Source organism: Chaetura pelagica, unplaced genomic scaffold, assembly GCF_000747805.2.
Source record: "Chaetura pelagica isolate M959 unplaced genomic scaffold, ChaPel_1.0 scaffold189, whole genome shotgun sequence".
Classification (NCBI taxonomy): Eukaryota; Metazoa; Chordata; class Aves; order Apodiformes; family Apodidae; genus Chaetura; species Chaetura pelagica.
In genome coordinates, this window is record NW_009970716.1 from 1,859,278 (window position 1) to 1,880,045 (window position 20,768).

The window sequence follows — 20,768 nt, forward strand, 5'->3', positions numbered from 1 at the left end:
CTCAAAATCTCTTATTTCTTATAAATTCAAAGAATTGGGTTCACGAGGAATCTGACTACATATCCTAGTGGGGCAGATGCACAGCTGAGATAATACTGTATTCAAAATTACTGTGTGCAGGCTGGTTTATATAATCTGAATAGGAGACTGGGAAAGGCAGAATTAGGTATATGAGGTAGGTATGTGTGAAAGTGGATTTAAGTCTGTGTGGTAGTTAGATGTGTAGTATTGCATTAGTGAAAAAAGCTAGTAAATCTATGCAAAGCCTGAAAAGCTAAAATTAATTAAGGGAATTAATTGGAATATAACAGATGATGGGATTGCTGTTTTGTTGGGGTTTTTTTGGCTGTGTTGTTTTCTTCTTTTCAAAAGCTGAGAGGTATGCTTTAGTCCATAACTTGCTTTGAATTTTCTATTTGAAGAAATCTCTTTCCATTCTGTTTTTTTCACTGTATTGAACCTATGATTGCAATTGGACATGCAAAAAGGTAAACCATGATGCAAATTAATATAAAAGGCATGAAGAAATAAAATATTAAGTGCTGGCCATCTAAAATAAAGGGTAGCTTCATTGGTTTCCTAAAAGCACTGGGCAGTATTCTCTGTGATCTGCCTTCCAGTATCAGTGAGAATTGTGCATATCAAATGGGGAGTAAAAGTAGATCACTTAACATTCACCTCCTTATCAAGTTTCACATAAACACACAACAAAACAACAATTAAATCCATTCTAACTCTTATATAGAAGCTGCACCTTTGTTAGGCAAGCTGCAAAGGAAAGTAAATAGAAGACATGGTAGAGGAGAGCAATTAAATTGAAGACGTGGCTTCTAATTAAGATGTATAGTATATTAGTGACTTAATTTCTGAGGCTATTAATTGCTATTAAAAAAAAAGTCTATATGACTCAACCTTTCAAGCTTCTGACATTAATGGCAATTCAAAGCCCTTGACATTTCCACAGTGTGCTCACCGCTACAGACTATCAAGCTCCTAAAAGAAGAGAAAACATTTTTCTCTTCTTGTTTAGGGTCAAAGTACTAAACTTCCAACTCCCGAAATACATGTCAGATAACATATGGATGCTTAAAGCCATAATGTCATCTTCTATTATGATTAAACCAATTATGCAGAAAAAAACTGTAGACTCTCTACTCTTTGGTCTGAGTTTTGTATCTTTTAGTTTATGTAGGTAATCCTGCAAAAATTAGACATTTGTAGTTTATGTTAATTACCAGAAATTCCTGAATTGGGTAATGTTCTGTGTGCCTGTTTCAAATGTTAGTCTTAATATAATCCTGGTGAGCCCAACATGTTTTTGTGTACAAAGTAGGAGAAGCTCCAATGGTGTTGACAGAAAGTTATATCTATAAAAAGTTGGTATAAATGATACTGGAACCTAGCCACTTCATGCCATATGACTTTCTCTCCTGAATTTCTTGTGGCCTGAAGTTGCCTTTCTGAAAATTAATGGACTTTGTTTTGATGACTTCAGCTGGAGCAGGATTGGACCATTGAAAGACAGGTTTAGTACCTCCTTGATGAAGTTCATATTCCAGTAAACTCCATTAGAAAAACTGGTTTTATTCTAAACGCTTATAACACAGCATTTAGGCAGGAAAAAAAGTACCATCAATCACTTGGTGTTATGCCATGGGTAACACCACATACATCTGTGATGAGCTCAGAAGGCAAGAAGATCCAGATAAATTGGTACAATTTGTGTGTTTTTTTCATTTTACAAACTAAAGTGTTGCAGAGATATAAACCACTATTGTAGCTATCTTTTCTATTGTGAAACTCAAGCATATCTAAAGGCCTTATAAGAAAAAAACAGGAGTAAACAACAAAGAATACATTTAAATACTTTTACAGAGTAATATATAAGAGCAGTAGTAAAGGAATTAAAGTTTAATATGATAGGCTTATGATTAGCAGCCCAGCATTCAACTTTAATTTATGTGTTCAGTCAATAAAATGTGACAATGAAATTTTGCTTCTACATGCCTCAGTGGAGAATGAGTATTTGTTGTAATAGAAGCTGAGTGACTCAAGGTTTTGAAGGGAATATGGTGAAGGGAATAGAACTGTTATTGGCCATTAATATACGACTTCCCTGGGAGGTGTGAATAGCCTTACCTATGCAATTTTCTGAGTTCATAAGACAGATCAATTTGTCTAATCAAATGTACTTCAAGATGTTTGAAGAACATCAGAAAACACTTATTTTCTGTATTATTCCCAAACATCAAAATGGCCATTGTCCATTCAGTTACCATCTGTTGAGTAAAACATATTATATGAAGTTCTAAAAATGTATGAAGACAGTGAAGTCACACAAGATAGTGCATAAGAATGAACACAACAAAATTGAATGAAAAAAAAAACTTTTGGAAATTAAAAATGACAGCAAAAAGTTCAGTTTAATATGTTAATTGCTTTTTGCTGAGCTTATGAAAAAGTTAAAGATATCTTTTCTATTTTAAAATCATTTATCTTGACAAAGTATGTTGACAGTGCTGCTTGTGTGTGTAATGCTATTAAAGGTAATATTATTAGCTTTTAAAGATAAAAAAGATTGTTACATCTTTCTGTGTAACCAAAGCAGTAGAATTTACCAAGCAATTCTTGCCTCCAGCTCAGAAATTACAGATTGATATCTACAAAAAGACTTTTAATACTTATTTAAGCCGTCAAAGTAATGGCAAAGCTAGGTTATTGCTTGGAAAAATGTTATTAGTTTGGGTAGGAAAAAGCATTTTGAATTTTTCTTTATGCAAGAGAAAACATCATCATTAATATGTATGCATCTTAGGGCAATTTAAGCCATTCTTATCAGCTGAGGCATTTATTGACTACAGTTGATCATTTTTACTTGTTGAATAGAATGCAGTAACTTTAATTTGGTACTGTAATAACATTAAGTTATATAAAATCCAAAGAGACCTTATGTTTATATTATGTTGCATTACACTGGAAATTATTCTCGTTTGTACCCACTGAACTTGATGAAGTAGTACAGACAGAATCTGATTCTGTTCAGCTGTTATTTGTGTCATAAAAGAGAGAATTCACCCACCAGAATTGGTTCACCTACACTTTTCCTTCAATGCAGGAAGTGTTGATGACACAGGTTTAAGTTAAAGGGAGTTAAGGTTTTCTTTCACTTCTATCTTTTTGAATTCATTTTTCTACATGTGTTTGTTACATTCAGCTAAAGGCAAGAACTCAGCTCTGAAATAGCAACTCTAGTGTCCTTATGACTCCAATAAAATTATTCTTTTCATGCAATAAAGGTAGCATCCTGCTTCCTTTCTCCTATTCTGGCCTTGCTTATTTACCACTGAAATGTCAGCAACAGCAGTAATTTAACCTTTGGTGTTGCTCTAACGGACCTGCAATTAACCAGCCGAATTTTCACTGGCCTCTATTGGAGTGGAGCAGCACGAGTGGCTGCAACACGAGCTGCCACGGAGTGCGTGCCGGAGGAAGGCATCCCACTTCTGTCTGCATAACTATGGGCTGCGGGCTGTGCCTCTGCAATGCATTATTGATCAAACAGTTGTTATAAATAGGAGCAGCTAGTTTTGCTACCAGCACCAACCCTCAGATCTCTGAAAGCTAAGATGCAATTAATGTATTCATATAGAACACATAAACTAAGACTAGAAGACTGCCGACAAACAACGGTGTAAGGAAAATAATCAACAAGACAAAACTCATTAAGAACTATAATACTTGTTAGATTAGATAGCTTTTATGACCTGCGCCTCTCCCCAACATGCCCTTCTTCTGTCAACATTCAAAACCTCGTTAGAGATTTGCTGAGACAAGTTGGTTCTCAGTTTGATCAGAGAAGGAAAATTATACAATTCCACTAAATCTTCTGACAGTTCTGCTGTCAGGGCTGTCAGGCTGGGCTATGTACTTTACATTAAATGAAGCAGAATACAGTAGTATAGAAGGGGCTGTAAGAGTCTCTTCATAACAATGATTTATTTATTTTTGCATTAAATATGCTTTTGAGCTGTCAAATGATGCCAGGTAATTGCTGTTGTTTATTGTTTACTGCTGATATTATTATCATGCCTCAGAATAGCCATGGACTAGGATCCAATTGTTCTTGCTGCCATACACAGCTCTGCCAGGGAACTTGTAACTCAGAGTATGGTTAGTGAGCAAAGAGAGGCAAGACTGCAGCACAGCAGGTCAGTTTACTTGCTTGAGCATGGATAACAGCAGTGGTGAAATCACTGTAACTTGTACTGTGGCTGCCTCAGTCCATTTGTGGTATGATCTTAAGATCTTACCCTTGTATGGCCTTGGGCTGTTCCCACTGCAGTCTGCAGCACAGCAGTGATAGTGATTGTGGCCACACCAGATGGTTTGATGCTTGTGCAGTAGCATCACAAACATGATATAGGACAAGGTGGAAGTGACCAGGCAGGTGTGGAGGAAGCAGAGAGGCCTGATATTACATGCACAGTGGTCATGGGACATCAGCTGTTTCTCTAGTAATGCCTTTGTTCAAGGCTTCATGGGAAAGATGGAGATTTTGAGGTGAAGGAAAAAACACCGTGGTTATTCTTGCATAGTCCTTTCAAGTCTGAGGCATCAGTGGAGAAAACCACGGTATACTTGCTAGACAGATATATCAAGTAGAGTCTGTAAGAGGGAAAAGATTTTGAGAAGAACAGAAGAACAAGCCAGAGAACTAGGAAGCTGAGGGTGACCTATCTAAAGATAGAAATGGGATAGAAACATGAGTTTTGGAAAAAAATAAATAAATGCAAGGGTCCTTAGATCCACATGAAAAAGAAGAGAGCAACTGCCAAGGTTACCATCACAACCCAGCCTGTATCCAACATGCTTGTTCTGCTGAACAGCTCAGATGTATCCATTGTAGAGAGTTATATCACAGATTATTTTTTCATGACCATGTAAAATTACAAAGAGAATAGCCTAACTTATATTCATGGAGGAGCTAGAATTCTGTCTCTCTGTCATTCAGCAAGGTCTTTCACACCCCTGCTGCAGAGCTAAGACTGAACAGCATCACAGGAAGTGGGACTTGGGAATGACAAGCATTAAGTGTGTAAAAATGAGATATTAGACTTCCAGTATTTTTACTGTAATATTGGAAAAATTGTTTCTGCCATAGGAAGTATTTATACTTAGTATGTAAATGCCTATGTAGTCATATAATAATAACTGGTAATTATTCCTTTCAAAAAGTCATTACAGTGTCAAAAGTAAAGCTATATTTTTTGAGCTGGTCTGTACTAATGAGGGCTGCTGTGTTGTTAATTTTGTAGAAGTGTATTCATGGAAGACTGAGTTATCAAAAGAAAAAGAAAAAGAAGTTCTAGTTCCAAAGGGGCTATTTGCAAGAAGGTGAGCATTTTTTCTGTGTGTGACAAAACAATAGTGACTCGGGGAAAAAATGAGAATAAAGTCTGACAAATATGGAAGAAAAACAAGTGGGAAGGGGTAAATTATCTTGAGATACTGTAATAAGCAATGTTGTGTTACTATATAGCACTATATTAATATAGTACTATCCCATATACATAGTAGTAAATTGTCCAAATATTTTTTAAATGCTTCTGAAGCCTTTTATTTTTTTCATAGGGAAACTGCATGACCAGATGAACAGAGATGCGAGATGGAGCAATTGGAAAACCTGTTGTGTTCTGCATATTGTAAAGATACTGATACCTGGGTGTAAGGACATCTGTCTTGTGAGGGTATGTTGTTAACATAATTTTTAAAAGCCCAAAAAACAAACAAACAAAAACCCACAAAACCCCCACCCAGATATGATAATGAGTCAGAGATAACAGGGATTATAACAGAAACTGAATCCCTCAAGTTAATGACTGACAGAACCTTGAAGGAAGCACTCAGGCACAGCTTGGAAGAGGTTTGACCATACTTTGTAGATTATAAGAAAGGGGAAACAAGGTTATCATGGGTCTCATGAGAAAGAAACACTAAAATCTTTCCAATGAGATCTCTCTCTTCTGTATTTATTTATTTTTAGACAAGCTTTAAAATTTATCTCACTAAGATACATTATGAATTCAAGCCAACATCAATTGGTTCATTTCTTTGGTAAGGTACAGGCTCAACATAGTACAGCATTTATAGCTACAGAACATAAAAAATTAAATAGGTAGAGACTAGAAAAAAATCTTACTGATTCGGCAGTGGTTATCTTTGCCTGGGACACTATTATTTCCTTATAAACCATACTACGTATGACTCTTTATAATTAAAGCACGTTTTATTTGCCTAGCTGGAGACTTGATAGAGAAGTTGTATTCTCTCTTAAGGAAATTATCTGCTTTAGGAAATGCCTTTAAATATATCAAAGTGGAGGGATCATTACCTTGTCTGTGGCTCATTTGCAATATAATCTCATTTTGGCTCCAACCATCACTGAATGGTAATGGATATTGATCAGTTGTTTTGGGAGTGGAATAACAGCTTCCATTTAATGGCTGTGTAATAACATTATAATGGCTGAGACTGTGAGCAGAACATGTTCATTATTTCACAAGCCATACCAGACAGCATCAGAGATGTATTTTTGTATGATTTAATTGTGTAGTGAGTTGTACTTGTATCCATGGAACAAGAATAGTATACAGAGTATCACAGGTTTAATTTGCAATGTACAGATTACACAAATAGAGCTGACCACATTGCCATTTATACGTCTGATCACATTTCTATTTTTACTTCTAGAAATCTGCTTGCTTTTAAATAAACTTATAGCATAAAATTTCCTTTGAAAGATAGAAAGTACTATAAATGTAGACATAGCAGAAGGAAAGGTAAATATCTGTGTCCTTTCAGCTGACAGATGCCTGTTCCCAGACAAAAGAGAGTTAACTACTGGATTAAAAAAAAAATAATTAGACCAAACTATTAGATATGCTAAAAATCAGTCTCCAAATTTATCAGACCAGACAATACGACATAAAGTAGAAGTCTTCTGTTTTCAGTACACTAGTGTGCCAAGCTTTATTAGTCACACTGAAAGCTGTGAAACAAAATACCTTTTCATGCTTTTTTTTCTTCATATCTTTTTCCGTCTTTTCCACATGAATTCTTAAATTTCACATTTTCTAGTTGCACTTTTTGTATTCCTTGTTTTGTTTCACTTCTGAAAAATGTCATCCTTTTTGTAAAGGCTTTAATTCAGCTATTATCTTGACACTAGGTATGTTAAGACTTTATTGAAATATTGTCTTCCTTTGCACAGACTTTCACACTTTTAAAAACAGTTTCCATTCAACATCAGAACAGAAAACAATATTCAATTGTTGTCTAATCAATTAAAATAACAATAAGTAAACAATTGTGAAATTATAGCCAATATTCAAATTTCCATTATGTGTGGGGTTTTTTTAAATTAAACCAAAGGTTCATTTTCAAAATGAAAAAACAATTCTTGTCTTCCCAAAATATCAAAATACTACTGTGTGGTATTATTTGAAAGAAAAATTGCTGAAAAAGAGCTATGGAAATTTTTTTAAGTCAGTCTAATTTCATCTTTAGATCCCTATCCTGAAAAAAATATTAAGAAGCTAAAAAATGTTTATAGTCAACTAAGCTAATGTAGATTAAGCCTGGACTTACTCAAATGTTTGAGGAAATATTCAGTGTTTTGAGAATGAAAGTTTCATCTTATGTGTCTTACAGGATGTTTGAATCTTGTGATTATGTTTTTACCACATTATTTACTCTTTCAAAGTAAACCAAAACTTTTTTGAAACTTCCCACCAAAACATGATGGTTTAGACTTGTGCTTCCTGATTTTAGTACATTTTCCTTTTTTCCCTTTTATTTTTAAATAAATATTAGGATTATATTAAAAATTATCACAGAATCATGGAGGCTGGAAAAGACCTTTAAGATCATCAAGTCCAGCCTATGACCTAACACCACCACATCAGCTAGACATGGCACTGAATGCCACATCCAGCCATTCCTTGAACACATCCAGGGACAGTGCTTCCACCACTTCCCTGGAAAGGGAACAAAGTTGGGAACAAACAGATCCACTATCTGAAGGAAAAAAATAAAAATAAAAATCTAGTCTACAGAGGATGTCTACTGTTGGCTCAGTTTTGATTTAAAATATTAAAAGAGAGGGACAGTCATGAGTATCATTAACATGGAGACTGGAATCTATAGAGTTATGGGAAAATTGCTATGAATGAGATGAAAAAGAGCCAAGGATCAAGACGAACAAGATGGGAGGAATAGAAAAAATGCATGAGAGTAAGACCAAGCTTGGAGGAATCTGAGGACCAGCAATCTTCCTGTTCCCAAAATGAGAAAAGACACTCTTAGTATTTGTGTTTAGCTCACGTGTGACTACCCTTGCACCTAATGCAAGCTTGAGTGAATATATCTCAAAATTCTCAAAAGGTTGTCTTTCCCCCCTCCCACACCTGCTGTAGACAAACCTGCAGTGACCTTTGCATCCCACACTCTAACCTGAGAAGTAACTGCTTTTATTTATCTGTTAGATAATTTAATCACAGATCTTGTGGTTTTAGTGGAGTAACATAATTGTTACTGTCTACAAAACTGAATGGCAGTGTTTCCATTTAGTAGTTGTATAACTGTGAAATAGTTTTCGTAGTTTACCAGCAGCTTTTCTATAGGCACGTCTCCATCTTCATACAGCTTATTGTGAACTTATGGCCAGGGTTTTAAAATTATGTGACCATTTCAGAAATTATTATTATTTTAAACTTAATAATTTAAAAGCATAATTTTCTGTGAAAATAACTACATCTAATTTTCCACGAGTTTATTACCTAATATGTTCCACCTGTCAAATACTCAGGGAATAGCTCAGAAGAGAAAGCAAAAACACATTTTATAAACATTTTGAGAATAAGGAGAGCAACCATATTATTTTTTTTCTATCTTCATGTCCACATAATACTTTTAAGTGCTGTAAAATAGCTATTTATTATGCTATCAAAGTCCACCACTGCATTTGAAAGTGGAGAGTAGATAAACTGTCAATCATGTCAGACATTACTATGCTATGAATCCCATCTTCAGCAAAATTGGTTTGACATGCACAATTATCTGTTGAGATGCATTAAGTGCACCAGAATCTTCCATTATCAGAAATTAGGCTACTTTCTGACTGTCTTTCCTATGTAGGGCTTAAACCTTTCCTGGATGCTTTCAGTTTTCCAGAGGATTTCAGGTCTAATGGAGCAGTTAACTGCAGTATTCTTCCATGATATTATTTTTTTTCCATTTCATTCTACTCCTGACTCCACGAGCTACTCACAATGTCTTTAGGCTCAAACCATATGAAAGTGATCCAGTTTATTTGGGAGCATGAGGCTAACTTAACAGGAGATATCCACTTCTTTCTTAATCCATAATGCCTTTTTTTGAGAACCTAAAGCACTTACGTTCCTTCAGACATTACAACTATATATGGTGCTGTTTATTTCAATAATTTTAGCTAAAAATTGCAGTTTATTTGTTATCAATTTATATAGCTTAAAATATTCTCTTTAATTTCTACATTCCCATCTTTCATGTTTAAATATATGATTTTATACTAGCCATTCCAGCAAAATGCAATTAGCTGTCTGTATTTAATAACTTGCCAATATTTTCTTGACTTTAGTAAATTCCAGCCAGTCTCCATTTTGAGCCATTCTGTTTTCTGCCCTCAATGTAATAGTAGCAGCTCATTTAAGCACGTTGCACAGCCTTCCTTAAATGTATTCAGCATCTCCATTATAATTTATTCATAAATTAAGTCTCTGAACCTCACTTTCACACACTGATCAGTTCATGCTTTAATTTCACACATTGATGAGCACTGTATGAAAAAGTGTGAGAGGTTTCTAAAAATAGGTAGGGAGGATTTAACTGAATAGGAATCCTCTCGTTAACTGCAAGTAAGCACCAAATTAACCATACTTGCAAATTTGGTATCAGCCTGGTAAAACCAGCATTTTACATGCAACTAAAATCACTTAAGTACTTCTGTTATAACTTGTTTCTTAATGAGTTCTAAAGTTCTAAGAACAGTCAAATCACTGTGATAATCAATGAAGTTGTCTTTGAACAGAGATGGAGTATACTTTTTGACCTCCGATGCTGTTTATATGACGTTATATAGAGAGTAATATTAAGATTTATATAAAAATAAATAATATTCTTCTCTTCCTACTGTTTAGAATTTTCTATTTTGACTTCTCATGGGAATAAAAAGACAAAATGCATTCAGAATTGTGGGGTTTTTTTTTACTTCAACCTACATTCTCTGTGCTTTTCGATACTTGGTCTTACTTGCTGGAAAGTGAGTACTCATCATTGTGTCAGTTTCGAATTTTGCTCAAAAAACACGGTTTCAGCATGATTTTTCTGAAAAGCTGTTTTGAAAACAAAGCTCAGCATTTAAGTCCAGTGGCTAAATGTAGATCTAGAAATAAATTAATTTCATTCTCTGTATTTATTTATTACACAGTATAATAGGACCAGTGTTGAATAAAAAGGAACTTCACATGGAACTTTCTACCTGAGTGTGTTGATTTTAAGCCTGGGATGAAGTAGAAGCCCCAAAAGAGGAAGCAATCTTTAATTGGCTTTGCTTCATAAACTTCAACTTGATTTCCACTAAAGCTGATCAAAAGGGGGAGTTGAGACTCCTTATCAGTTTGGTAGTTTTGAAAATGTTATAAATTATCTCTTTTGTTATTTTTCTCTAAATCTGGCTATAAGCTAGGCATGGTTATCTAATATTTTGTGTCTTGCCTTGAGATTTTGAAAAGGGGGGGGATTTTGCTTGCAAATGTCAATGTGAAAATATTAGCCACCCTTTCTCACAAAATAGTCCTTAAAGTTTAGTCATATTTTCTTTACATTTTCCACATAAAATAGCCTTAAAAATCAGTAGCTGACAAACAAATTTGTGACTTCTGTATCTGTTATTACAATTACTGTCCTTTCAGTACACTATCCAACTTAACCTAGGTAGTAAAACCTTTGATCTTCTGGGAATAGTAAAAGTCTGTCTTTATTGTTCATTTTGGAGCAAATCAAAATATAACTTCCAAGTTGGACAGAAAGTTATGTGACAGGGTCTTGTGTGCCCCTTGGCCATGTTGGGGAACGTTTTCTCATCCAAATTATCTTATTTACATGATTCATGTATCCTTTCCTCTCATGCTTCCTACAAAAAATGTACAAATGTCTGGGACTTCCTGTTGGATTTGGTTGGGTATTTTACATCATATGTGTAAATGCAGAAAAGAGGTATGGCACTTCCATTACCAGTGGGAGCACAATAATTGATTTGTATAAGATGTATTTGTGTTTCTTGCCCTTGGAATAACGTTACACAAGAATCAGCTATGAGTGTAAGGACTTAGTATTTGTCTAAAATTCTTCATCATTAAATCAGATTTTACAGTTGTAAGGTTGTTCAGGAGTTAGCATTTTGTGTACTTCCCATTGCTTGTAATCCTAATGAAACCAAAAGAAAACAGTCCAGGATAAAAATCAAATTCCTAACAAAAGCAAATCAGCTCAGTTGTGAACTTTACAGCTGCTGGAACAATGCATCATTGCAAGAGCTGTATTGGGCAAGAAAGAACCATATTCTAAATATGCATCTATCTACAGTGATGTTACCCTCTGAGAACCGCAAAGCTTTTTGTTGAAAACAGTCTGATTTTTGTGTCCAAGGTCTTGGTGTTTCCTTGTTATTATGCCACCCAGTAACTGGCTAGTTTACTGAAAATAAACTGAGTAAACTTTTCTTTCTGAAATGTTGAGGCCATAAGATATTACAAAAGTCCTAGGAAACTTGAAAGCTCTTTCAATCATATTGCTGACTTACTGCTTTTTTTCTTCCTGTGGGTAGAAGAATGCCTTAGATTAAATAAGATTGCACATACGATCTTAACTTTTTGAAAAATGAACAATATTACTGGAGGGTCACAATGGAATAAAACACTGAAAAAATGTATAAGTTGTTTTGTTAAAAAAAATTCAAACTTTATGAAATCGTTCCAACTGCATTTGGCTTTTAAGAATAGTCAGGAATGATCACAGAGACTAAGTTCTGCTCTCAAGCATCCAAAGATGCTTTTATTGAAAGCTGGCAAGTATTCACCAAATTTGCCTGATTTTTTTATTATTTTTTTTCAGCTCCTGACAGAAGATTGAACTTTTGTAGTAAGACACTAGAAAATTATAAAGAGCAAACATATGCCACTTCTGAATTTATCAGACTTTAAAATAGTAATCTGTGTGAATGGAAATACTACAATAGATTCAAGTATATGCTGACTGGGCTCAGTAAGAATATATGAATTGGAGGTTATTTGTGATTCAAACCTGAGATTTCATTGCATCTAGTATTATATTTAAGCTGATCTGAGGGAGAACTGCAGGTTATTGAGAGTCATTAAAAACTAAAATCTGAAGTGGAGCAGACAAAAAGCAGCACCTCTTTTAGGAAAAAATCCAAAAGACTTATTTTAATTATTTTTTTTCTAGCAAGAAATAACAGTGATGTCTAACTAATGAGATTGCATTAAAGTGATGACACTTTCACTGCCTCAATTTTTTATTATTTTTTTTTTAACAACATATTTTAGATATATTTAACTTATGGTACTGGCTCTGAAAGTGTCTCTGCTTGTTTGGCAGCTGTGATGATGATCTAATCTGAGATTCAGAACATCAGCAAATGTAACATGGGAGGCTCCCTGAACGTCTCTGATGAAAACAAAGCAAGGCCCCAAAGACCCTGGAGTTGAAAGTTCAACTAGTAATAGGCAATTTTTGTCTGAATAAAATTCAGATTACATCCTGTATGGGGTGATGCACTCTAAAAATGTGTACTACATAATCAGAGACTCAAAGGCAAGGATGTGGTAAATATTAAAATGGATCTATTTCAGTGTGTCTCTTAACATCACAGTTTTAAAGTTCCATTTAGAAAAAGTTTCATTTTTCAGTAACTAATCCAGAATCAAAACATGTAAAAGTAAGCTCTTCAAAAAGTTGACACATGCCAAATGAAGGTATTTTTATAATTGTTGCTCTGGATTTACAATCCCATTCTGTCATTTTGATGAGCTCTCCAGCTTAACTTCTTCTCACATAATTTGTCTCTTTATCTACTCTTAATGAAGATGGGGGACACCTTGCATTAATTATGAGCTACAAGTCAACCTAAAAGCATAACTCACAGCAGAAAATAGCACTATTTCAGGTTTTGTGGGTTTTTTTATTTTTATTTTATTTTCAGACAAAATATTATGTATTCTCATAAAAACTTCAATGATTTCATTTCTCAAATACTTGGTTTTCTAACAGAGTATCAAAGTATCTGTTGAAAGCAGATTTTTTTTTTTCCAGAAGATGCGGGTTTTATATATATTGGTAAAGAAGTCTGACAGGAGAATATTGATTAGTACTTGAACAGTTTACATGACTGAATGGAAATAAGTCTGCTTCAGAAAGTTGTTTGGTTTTGTCTTTTTTTAAAATTGAATAAAAATTCTCAGATAAATCTGTGAAATATAACATCTAAAACTTGAGTAAACAACAGGTGCAAATATGTATTGAAATGGTTCTCCACTTCATCCTGCAGAGTGGTGCTCAATTTGTTAACATTTTTCTGCTTCTGCACTGGTTTTATATATTGTTATTTGTAGATTTTAAAACACTTCAGATCTTTTTAAGTGGTGGAGCTCAGCTCTCAGTGCTTGGGTATCTTTGTTCCCTCCCCTTCCTCTCTCGTGCTTATATTGCTCATCAGCTCTCCATCTCTGACCTGGTGCTATAAAGCCACAATCATTTATCTTTTGCTTTCTCAGATGCACAAGGAGAACAGAAAGTTGAATGTGCCCGTAATTGTAGTACTTAGTCAATTCCTTTAATAGCAGTTAAAAAAAAAAAAAAAGCAATGCAGTGAAACATCCCTTGATAGAAAAGAAAATATCTGTGCCTAATCCCAAGTGAAGCCAAAGCAGATCGATGTTTTGTTCAGCAATGAAAGAGGGTCTAATAGGCACTTGTTTCAGACACCAGGTGATTATCTTGAAAAAGAACTGAAAACCAAAGTTTGAAAACTACTCACTTTGCTCCCATGACATTCATGTGTGTATATCGAAAACAAGTATTTATATCAAATAGTTCGCCTTTTGATTCAGCAATTTTCATTTTTCTCTCATGAAAAAATTTGAGTCAGAGTGGTCTAATTATTGTGCTTTGCAGTCTTTTAGAAACTTTTTTAGACACTGAATAATTTGTCTTTACAAAAATACAAGTGTTATAGCAAACCAAGAGAAGCAAAATACAGTTTTCATGTATATAAATGCATACGAGGGGTTCCCAGAGTAGCTGTTACATATAGGCAGTCTTTTATGGCCGTAATTATATCATCACTGTAAAATCAGTTACTGTGTATCTAAATTCATTTGCACAGATTATGTTTTTCACCCCTGAGGAGTAATATGGTATATAGCTACATCAGAAAACTAAACCAATGAAATTTATGTCATGGTGGTGTTTATGTTTTTGTAAAAATGACTTTCAACAAGCAATCCAATACCTAGTAAAAAGCTCTGATCAGGCAGGGTTATAATGTCATTAAATGTTGCCTTTGTTAATAGCTACAAATATTTTCTTTCTTACTACTTAAGGGCATTGAAAAAACTTGTTAATGAGAATAGAAATGAGCTTCAAATTAATACATACATATTGTAGTGAAGTAACTCAGCAGTTGTTCTTTCTATTTAAACTGAAAGAAAAATGTCAATGAGTAAAAAATGTCAGAGATATCACAGAAACCCCTCAACCCTTGTGGACACCAGTCTGGAATAATTTATTGAAGGAATTGGTGGGAGTTGGATATTTGAAACACTTCAAACTCAACATGATGTGCTAGTGAAGAAAGTAAGAAAATGTCTTGGCAGTTATTCTGAGTTTTAGGTCTGAGATCTAAAATTGTTCCTCAGACACTGTTGGACTTTGCCATGTTGAGCAGAGGTTACTTAAGCACCTGGTAACTTCTCATATGGAAACAACTTAGTGGGAGTTAAAACTACTGTGGAAATATGTACATCCACTCTTTGCTGGCTACCTTTCTCTGCCATGGCAAGAGAGGAGATAGCTTACAGCTTCCTCAGGTGTATAGTTCTTGTTTTTTTGTTTTACTACCTGGTGCTAATTCATCACTGTTCTTCAGCTGCAGCACAACAGAGGTGACTTCTTTTTATGGGAAGAGATCTGTGCCCAGACAACCCCTGTTGAGAGAAAAGGTAAAGCTGCGTTGTTGCAATAGTAACTCTTGGGATCAATAGCATGGAAACCAATCAAATGAGCCTCAGACAGTGACTCAAACATAACAATATTTCGTATTCCCCATGGTCTAACTGGAATAATAACTTGTTTTATTGTCTTTCTGCCTGAAGCAGAAGAAAAGTGTAAAAAAGCCACATGGCCTCTTGAAAGAAAAAACTTGTATGGGACATGTTGGTGAGAGTATCAGTATCAGTCAAAGGTCAGAGATGTGGTATCTGCAGTTGTATAAGGAGCCCAGCATGCATTTTACTTGAGACTGCCCTGACCAATGTGAGCTCATGGTAATAGCTTTCATTGCAGGTTTTGATAGTTTTTCACCACTCTAGAGCAAATGAAACTCATATTCTTCCTCTGCATATTTTTCTTTATTATGGGAATATATTCAGGTATAAATTAGAAGTAAAATCTAATGCTATCTCCTCAGATAGTACCTCTGAAATCACTACTAAAAGCAATATTGGAAGGATTAAGCTTTCATTGTAGAATGCAACATTTTTTCCTGCTCCTTGATTCTTTGATCACTATTATTGCTTCTTAATCTTAACTATGAGATATAAATTGCTAGTGTGTACAGTATTTTTTTTCCCTGCTCTTTCTCATGGGCCTGTTGCTAATTTATCGATAGACTAGATGAGATATGGCTCAGAACTACTGAGTTGAAAAAAGTGTGTAAGACTAATGCCAGGGAAATGAATCTCAGCTGGTGAAAGTGCAAACTCTCTGATACCCAAGTAGTCACAAACAACTTGTCATCAAAAGCAAAGCAGTCTTTAACATGCAGTGCAGAACTTGAAATATAATTAAAATTTTAATTAACATTATTGTAGAAATAAATTAATCTTGCAGAGCCCAGAATCTGCCCATTCCAAAGGATACCAGAATTTGCTGTAAAAGAAAGGTAATAAAACTATAACATTTCAGATAGGAAGCCATTAGCTGTTTCTCAGTTGAAACATCCAGGGCCAGTCTCATTTGTACCATACAAAGTTACCAGTTTATTTCTTTAAATACTTTATTTTTTCTGTTTGTGGAACGGACTCAAGACCTTCCCATAGACTAAATACTTCTGATTTTGTAAGCATATGAGAATTAGTACCGGGTGCAGAGACCCAAAAAGGAATGAATTAAGGCAGTCCTATTCAGCTTTTCTACCTAATTGATTTTCCTGTACTTTTCCCTACAAGGAGCAGTGAGGTTGCAGAAACTTCAAGCAAGCTGGAGCAGAGAGGAAGATTTCTATGAACGACATGGGGAAGGTACGGAGAATGCAATAAGAGCAACAAGCACAGATAGCTTTGGTGGGTTGACCTTGGCCAGATGTCAGGTGCCCACCAAAGCCATTGTATCACTCTCTTTCTCATCTGGGCAGGGGAGAGAAAATGTAACAAGAGGCTCGTGGGTCAAGGTAAGGACAGAGAGATCACTCAGCAGTTACTAACATGGGCAAAACAGACTGGACTTCATTTATTTTATTACCAACGAAATAAGAGAACAGTAATTACCTCCCTCATCCTTCCCTTCTTCCTGGTCTAAACTTTATTCCTTATTTTCTGTACCTCCTCCCCTGTAGTTGCACAGGGGAACAGAGAATGGGGGCTGTAGTCAGTTCATCACACCTTGTCTCTGATGCTCCTTCCTCCTCAGGATGAGGACTCCTCACACTCTTCCTCTGCTCCAGTGTGAGGTCCCTCCCGTGGAAGACAGTCCTCCACAAACTCCTCCAATGTGAGTCCTTACCATGGGCTGCAGCTTTTCACAAAGTGTGCCAGTGTGGGTCCTTTCCCTGGGGTGCAGGGCTTCAGGAACAAACTCCTCCAGTGTGGGTGCCCATGGAGTCACAAGTCCTGCCAGGAAACCTGCTGCAGTGTGGGTTCCTCTCTCCATGGGTTCTGCAAGGAACCTGCTCCAGTGCAGGGCTCTCCATGGGGTCACAGCTTCCTTTGGGCATCCACCTGCTCCAGCATAGGGTCCTCCATCATTAAGCCCCATGGGCTGGAGGGGTGCAGTCTGCCAGACCATGATCTTCACCACAGGCAGCAGCTCCAGCTCCACCTGGAGCACCTCCTCCTCTCTTTCTTCACTAACCTCAGTAACTGCAGAGTTGTTTCTCTCACATATTCTCACTTCTCTCTTCAGCTGCAGTTGCTGTTAATTAACAGGTGTTTCCCCTTTTCTTAAATGTGTTACCACAGAGGTGCTACTGCCATCACTAATGGGCTCTACCTTGGCCAGTGGCAGGTCTGCCTTAAAGCTGGGTGGCATTGGCTCCAACAGACATGGGGAAAGCTTCTAGCACCTTCTCAGAGAAACCACCCCTGTAGCTCCTCTGCTACCAAAACCTTGCTATGGAAACCTAATACAAGCTGGTTTGGGGAAGGATGGAGAGATTCTGGGCATTTGGTTTTGGCACTTTTTTTTTGTTTATTTGTTTTGGTTTGGGGCTTTTTTTAAACTTGCCCAAGGTTTCTTGCTGTTGGCTTAATTATTCTTCTTTACCAATTATTGTTTTCCTCAGGCATCAGATACTTATCTTTCAGATAAGGAGTAGAAAAGAGAAGAGTGTATGAGGCAAAATCTTAATGGGGAAAAAAACACATCAGAAAGAAATGAAAGATAAATGGGCAAGCCAGGGTAAACAGGACAAAGAGTCAGTTCTATATCTTGACAATGAGATCTGAATAACACAGATATATCTGTAATAAAGTATGAAGATTATCTCAAAACACACACTAGCAGGAATTACAGTAGTGAAGGTGCAGAAAACTCTACAGAGCACCATTTATCCTCTTATTCCAAAAAGGAACATCCTTAATGGATTTGTCTTCCAAGAGCATGAACTTGAGCAGTGATTTATTTATACTTGGATGGTCACCTAAAAATAGGAAATTCAAATGCAACGGTTTGCATTTGTAAATGTTAACATGACAAGATACGAAAGTCTTATCCTGATTTGTGTAATAAAATCAAAAGGACAGAGAATAGACTGGGCTTTCACAAGTAGAGTGAGACATTGAGGGAGCAAATAGCTTAAGTGTAAAGAGACAGTCAAGAGTCTGGTAGTCAAGAAAGTAAATTTAAATTCCTTTCTTGATGTAGCAGAAAGGAAGCAAGTGAAAAGGTGATAAGATAATTGTATGTTTCTGTAGAATGTTTAGTTGGGCCAAGAGTAATTACTGTGTAACTGACACTGGTGTATTTACTTTGAAATACGTATAGCAATTATCATACATTTAGACTGCCACTACCTGATATTTACTATACAATCAAATGACCAGAGGTACTATGAAATGTGGTAAAGAAGAGAAGGAATATGACAACAGCAATGTATAACTTTATTAATGGAATCATATAATTGTTTGGGTTCGAAAGGACCTAAAGGATCATCTAGTTCCCACCCCCCTGACATAAGTAGGTTGCTCCAAGCCACATTCATCCTGACTTTGAACACTTTCAGGGATGAGGAAACCACAACTGCTCTGGACAACCTCTTCCAGTGTCTCATGACCCTCACACTTAAAAATTTCTTCCCAGTATCTAATCTAAATCTCCCCTATTTCAGCTTAAAAACATTCCCTCTTGTCCTATTGCTACATACCCTTGTAAAAAGTCCCTCCCCAGCTTTCCTGTAGGCCCTCTTCAGGTTTTGAAGATTGCTATAAGGCCTGTCTTCCTGGAGCCTTCTTCAGGCTGAACAACCCCAACTCTCTCAGCCTGTCTTTACAGGAGAGGTACTCCAACCTTCTGATCATCTTTGTGGTCCTTCTGTGGACTTGCTCCAACAACTCCATATCCTTCCTGTGCCAGGGGCTCCAGAACTGGACACAGTACGCCAGGTAGGATCTTACAAGAACAGAGTAGAGAGGAAGAATCACCTCCCTCAACCTGCTTCTTTTGAAGCAGCCCAGGATGCAGTTGGCTTTCTAGGCTGCAAGCACACACTCCAAGCTCATGTTGAGCTTCTCATCAACCAACACGCTGAAGTCCTTCTCCACAGAACTGCTCTGAATCCATTCTCCAGCTTGTAACTGTGTTTGGGATTGCCCTGACTCAGGTGGAGGACCTTGCACTTGTTGAACTTCATGTATTTCATTACCAAAGTAATGATTACAACATACTTTAGGACATTTCTGACTCAATAATTGTTTTCAGAATGTTGTATTATGTGCAAATCACAAAAAAAAAATTATTATTTTTTTTTTCTTCTAATGAGACTGAATTTTAGTCTCAAGCTATTTATTCTGATGCTATACTTGGTAGTGCTCATCAAGCTTGGACAAGCTCCCAGTTCTATGCAGAGCCTGGAATAATCCCACTGCAGTGGAGTACTGGGGAGACAGGAATATCATCTCCTCAGACTCCCTCCATTGCTAGGAAGACAGAAGAGGCATCTTTAAAGGAAAAATGTGAAGTTGGATAATTTATTATCTAGAGGTGTTTATTTTTCCCATTGACTATTAAAGGAGCCTAGGGTGGTTGTAATCCTAACATAAGCATCTCTGTTAATTGCATGAAATTAGATGAATTGCACTCAAGTCTAAGTTAAAAAGCCAAATGAATTAAAAATGAATTCACCAGAAGCCTGCCTGAAAAGATCAGGCTCTGATTGGAAGATCTCCTGTGTATGCCACATGTTTGTAAAATTATTTGCATCCGGCCCCCACTCAACCTGAGTATAGATAACAATCACTTTTATTGCCTTCATGTATTTTGCATCTTATTCTACAAGCTGAAAATAATTACTTGAAAACTTATATCTGACACATGAAAACAAAGAAATGTAATCAGTGTAGCTCATAGCAAAGTACTTACTAACTGTGTGTCTGATAAATTCAGATTTGGATCATTATTTTTTATTATATGATAAGCGTATCAACACGTCAGGAGGGTAGCTATGCAGAGTATAATGCACCTTGAATTACCTTGAAATAAGTCAAGAGAAAAATCTATTACTGAGCTAGATTTGGAGATCCCTGTTTCAATAAATATTTCATTAAAAGTTAATAACTAAACAGAAAACAACAAAACAAACAAAAAACACCCCCCCACACGAAAATAACCCAAACAAAAACCCCACCACAAAACCACCAAAAAACCCCAAAAAACCCCAAAACCAACCAAACAAACAAAAAATAACACTCCCCCCCCAAAAAAAAAAACAAAACCAAACAAAAAACCCCCAACCTAAATGTTTATGCTTTCCAAAATTTATAGAAAACTGTATCCACTGGGGAGATATACCTCAGCTTTATGGAGCAGTGGATGAATCCACAGATGTTTTTGAATATGCATCATATTCAAGATTACTGTTCCCTTGCTCCTGGACACAATTTTTTAAAAAACATGGAAGGGTCCTGTATTTCATTCCCCCTGTTTAAAATGCTTCAAATGCA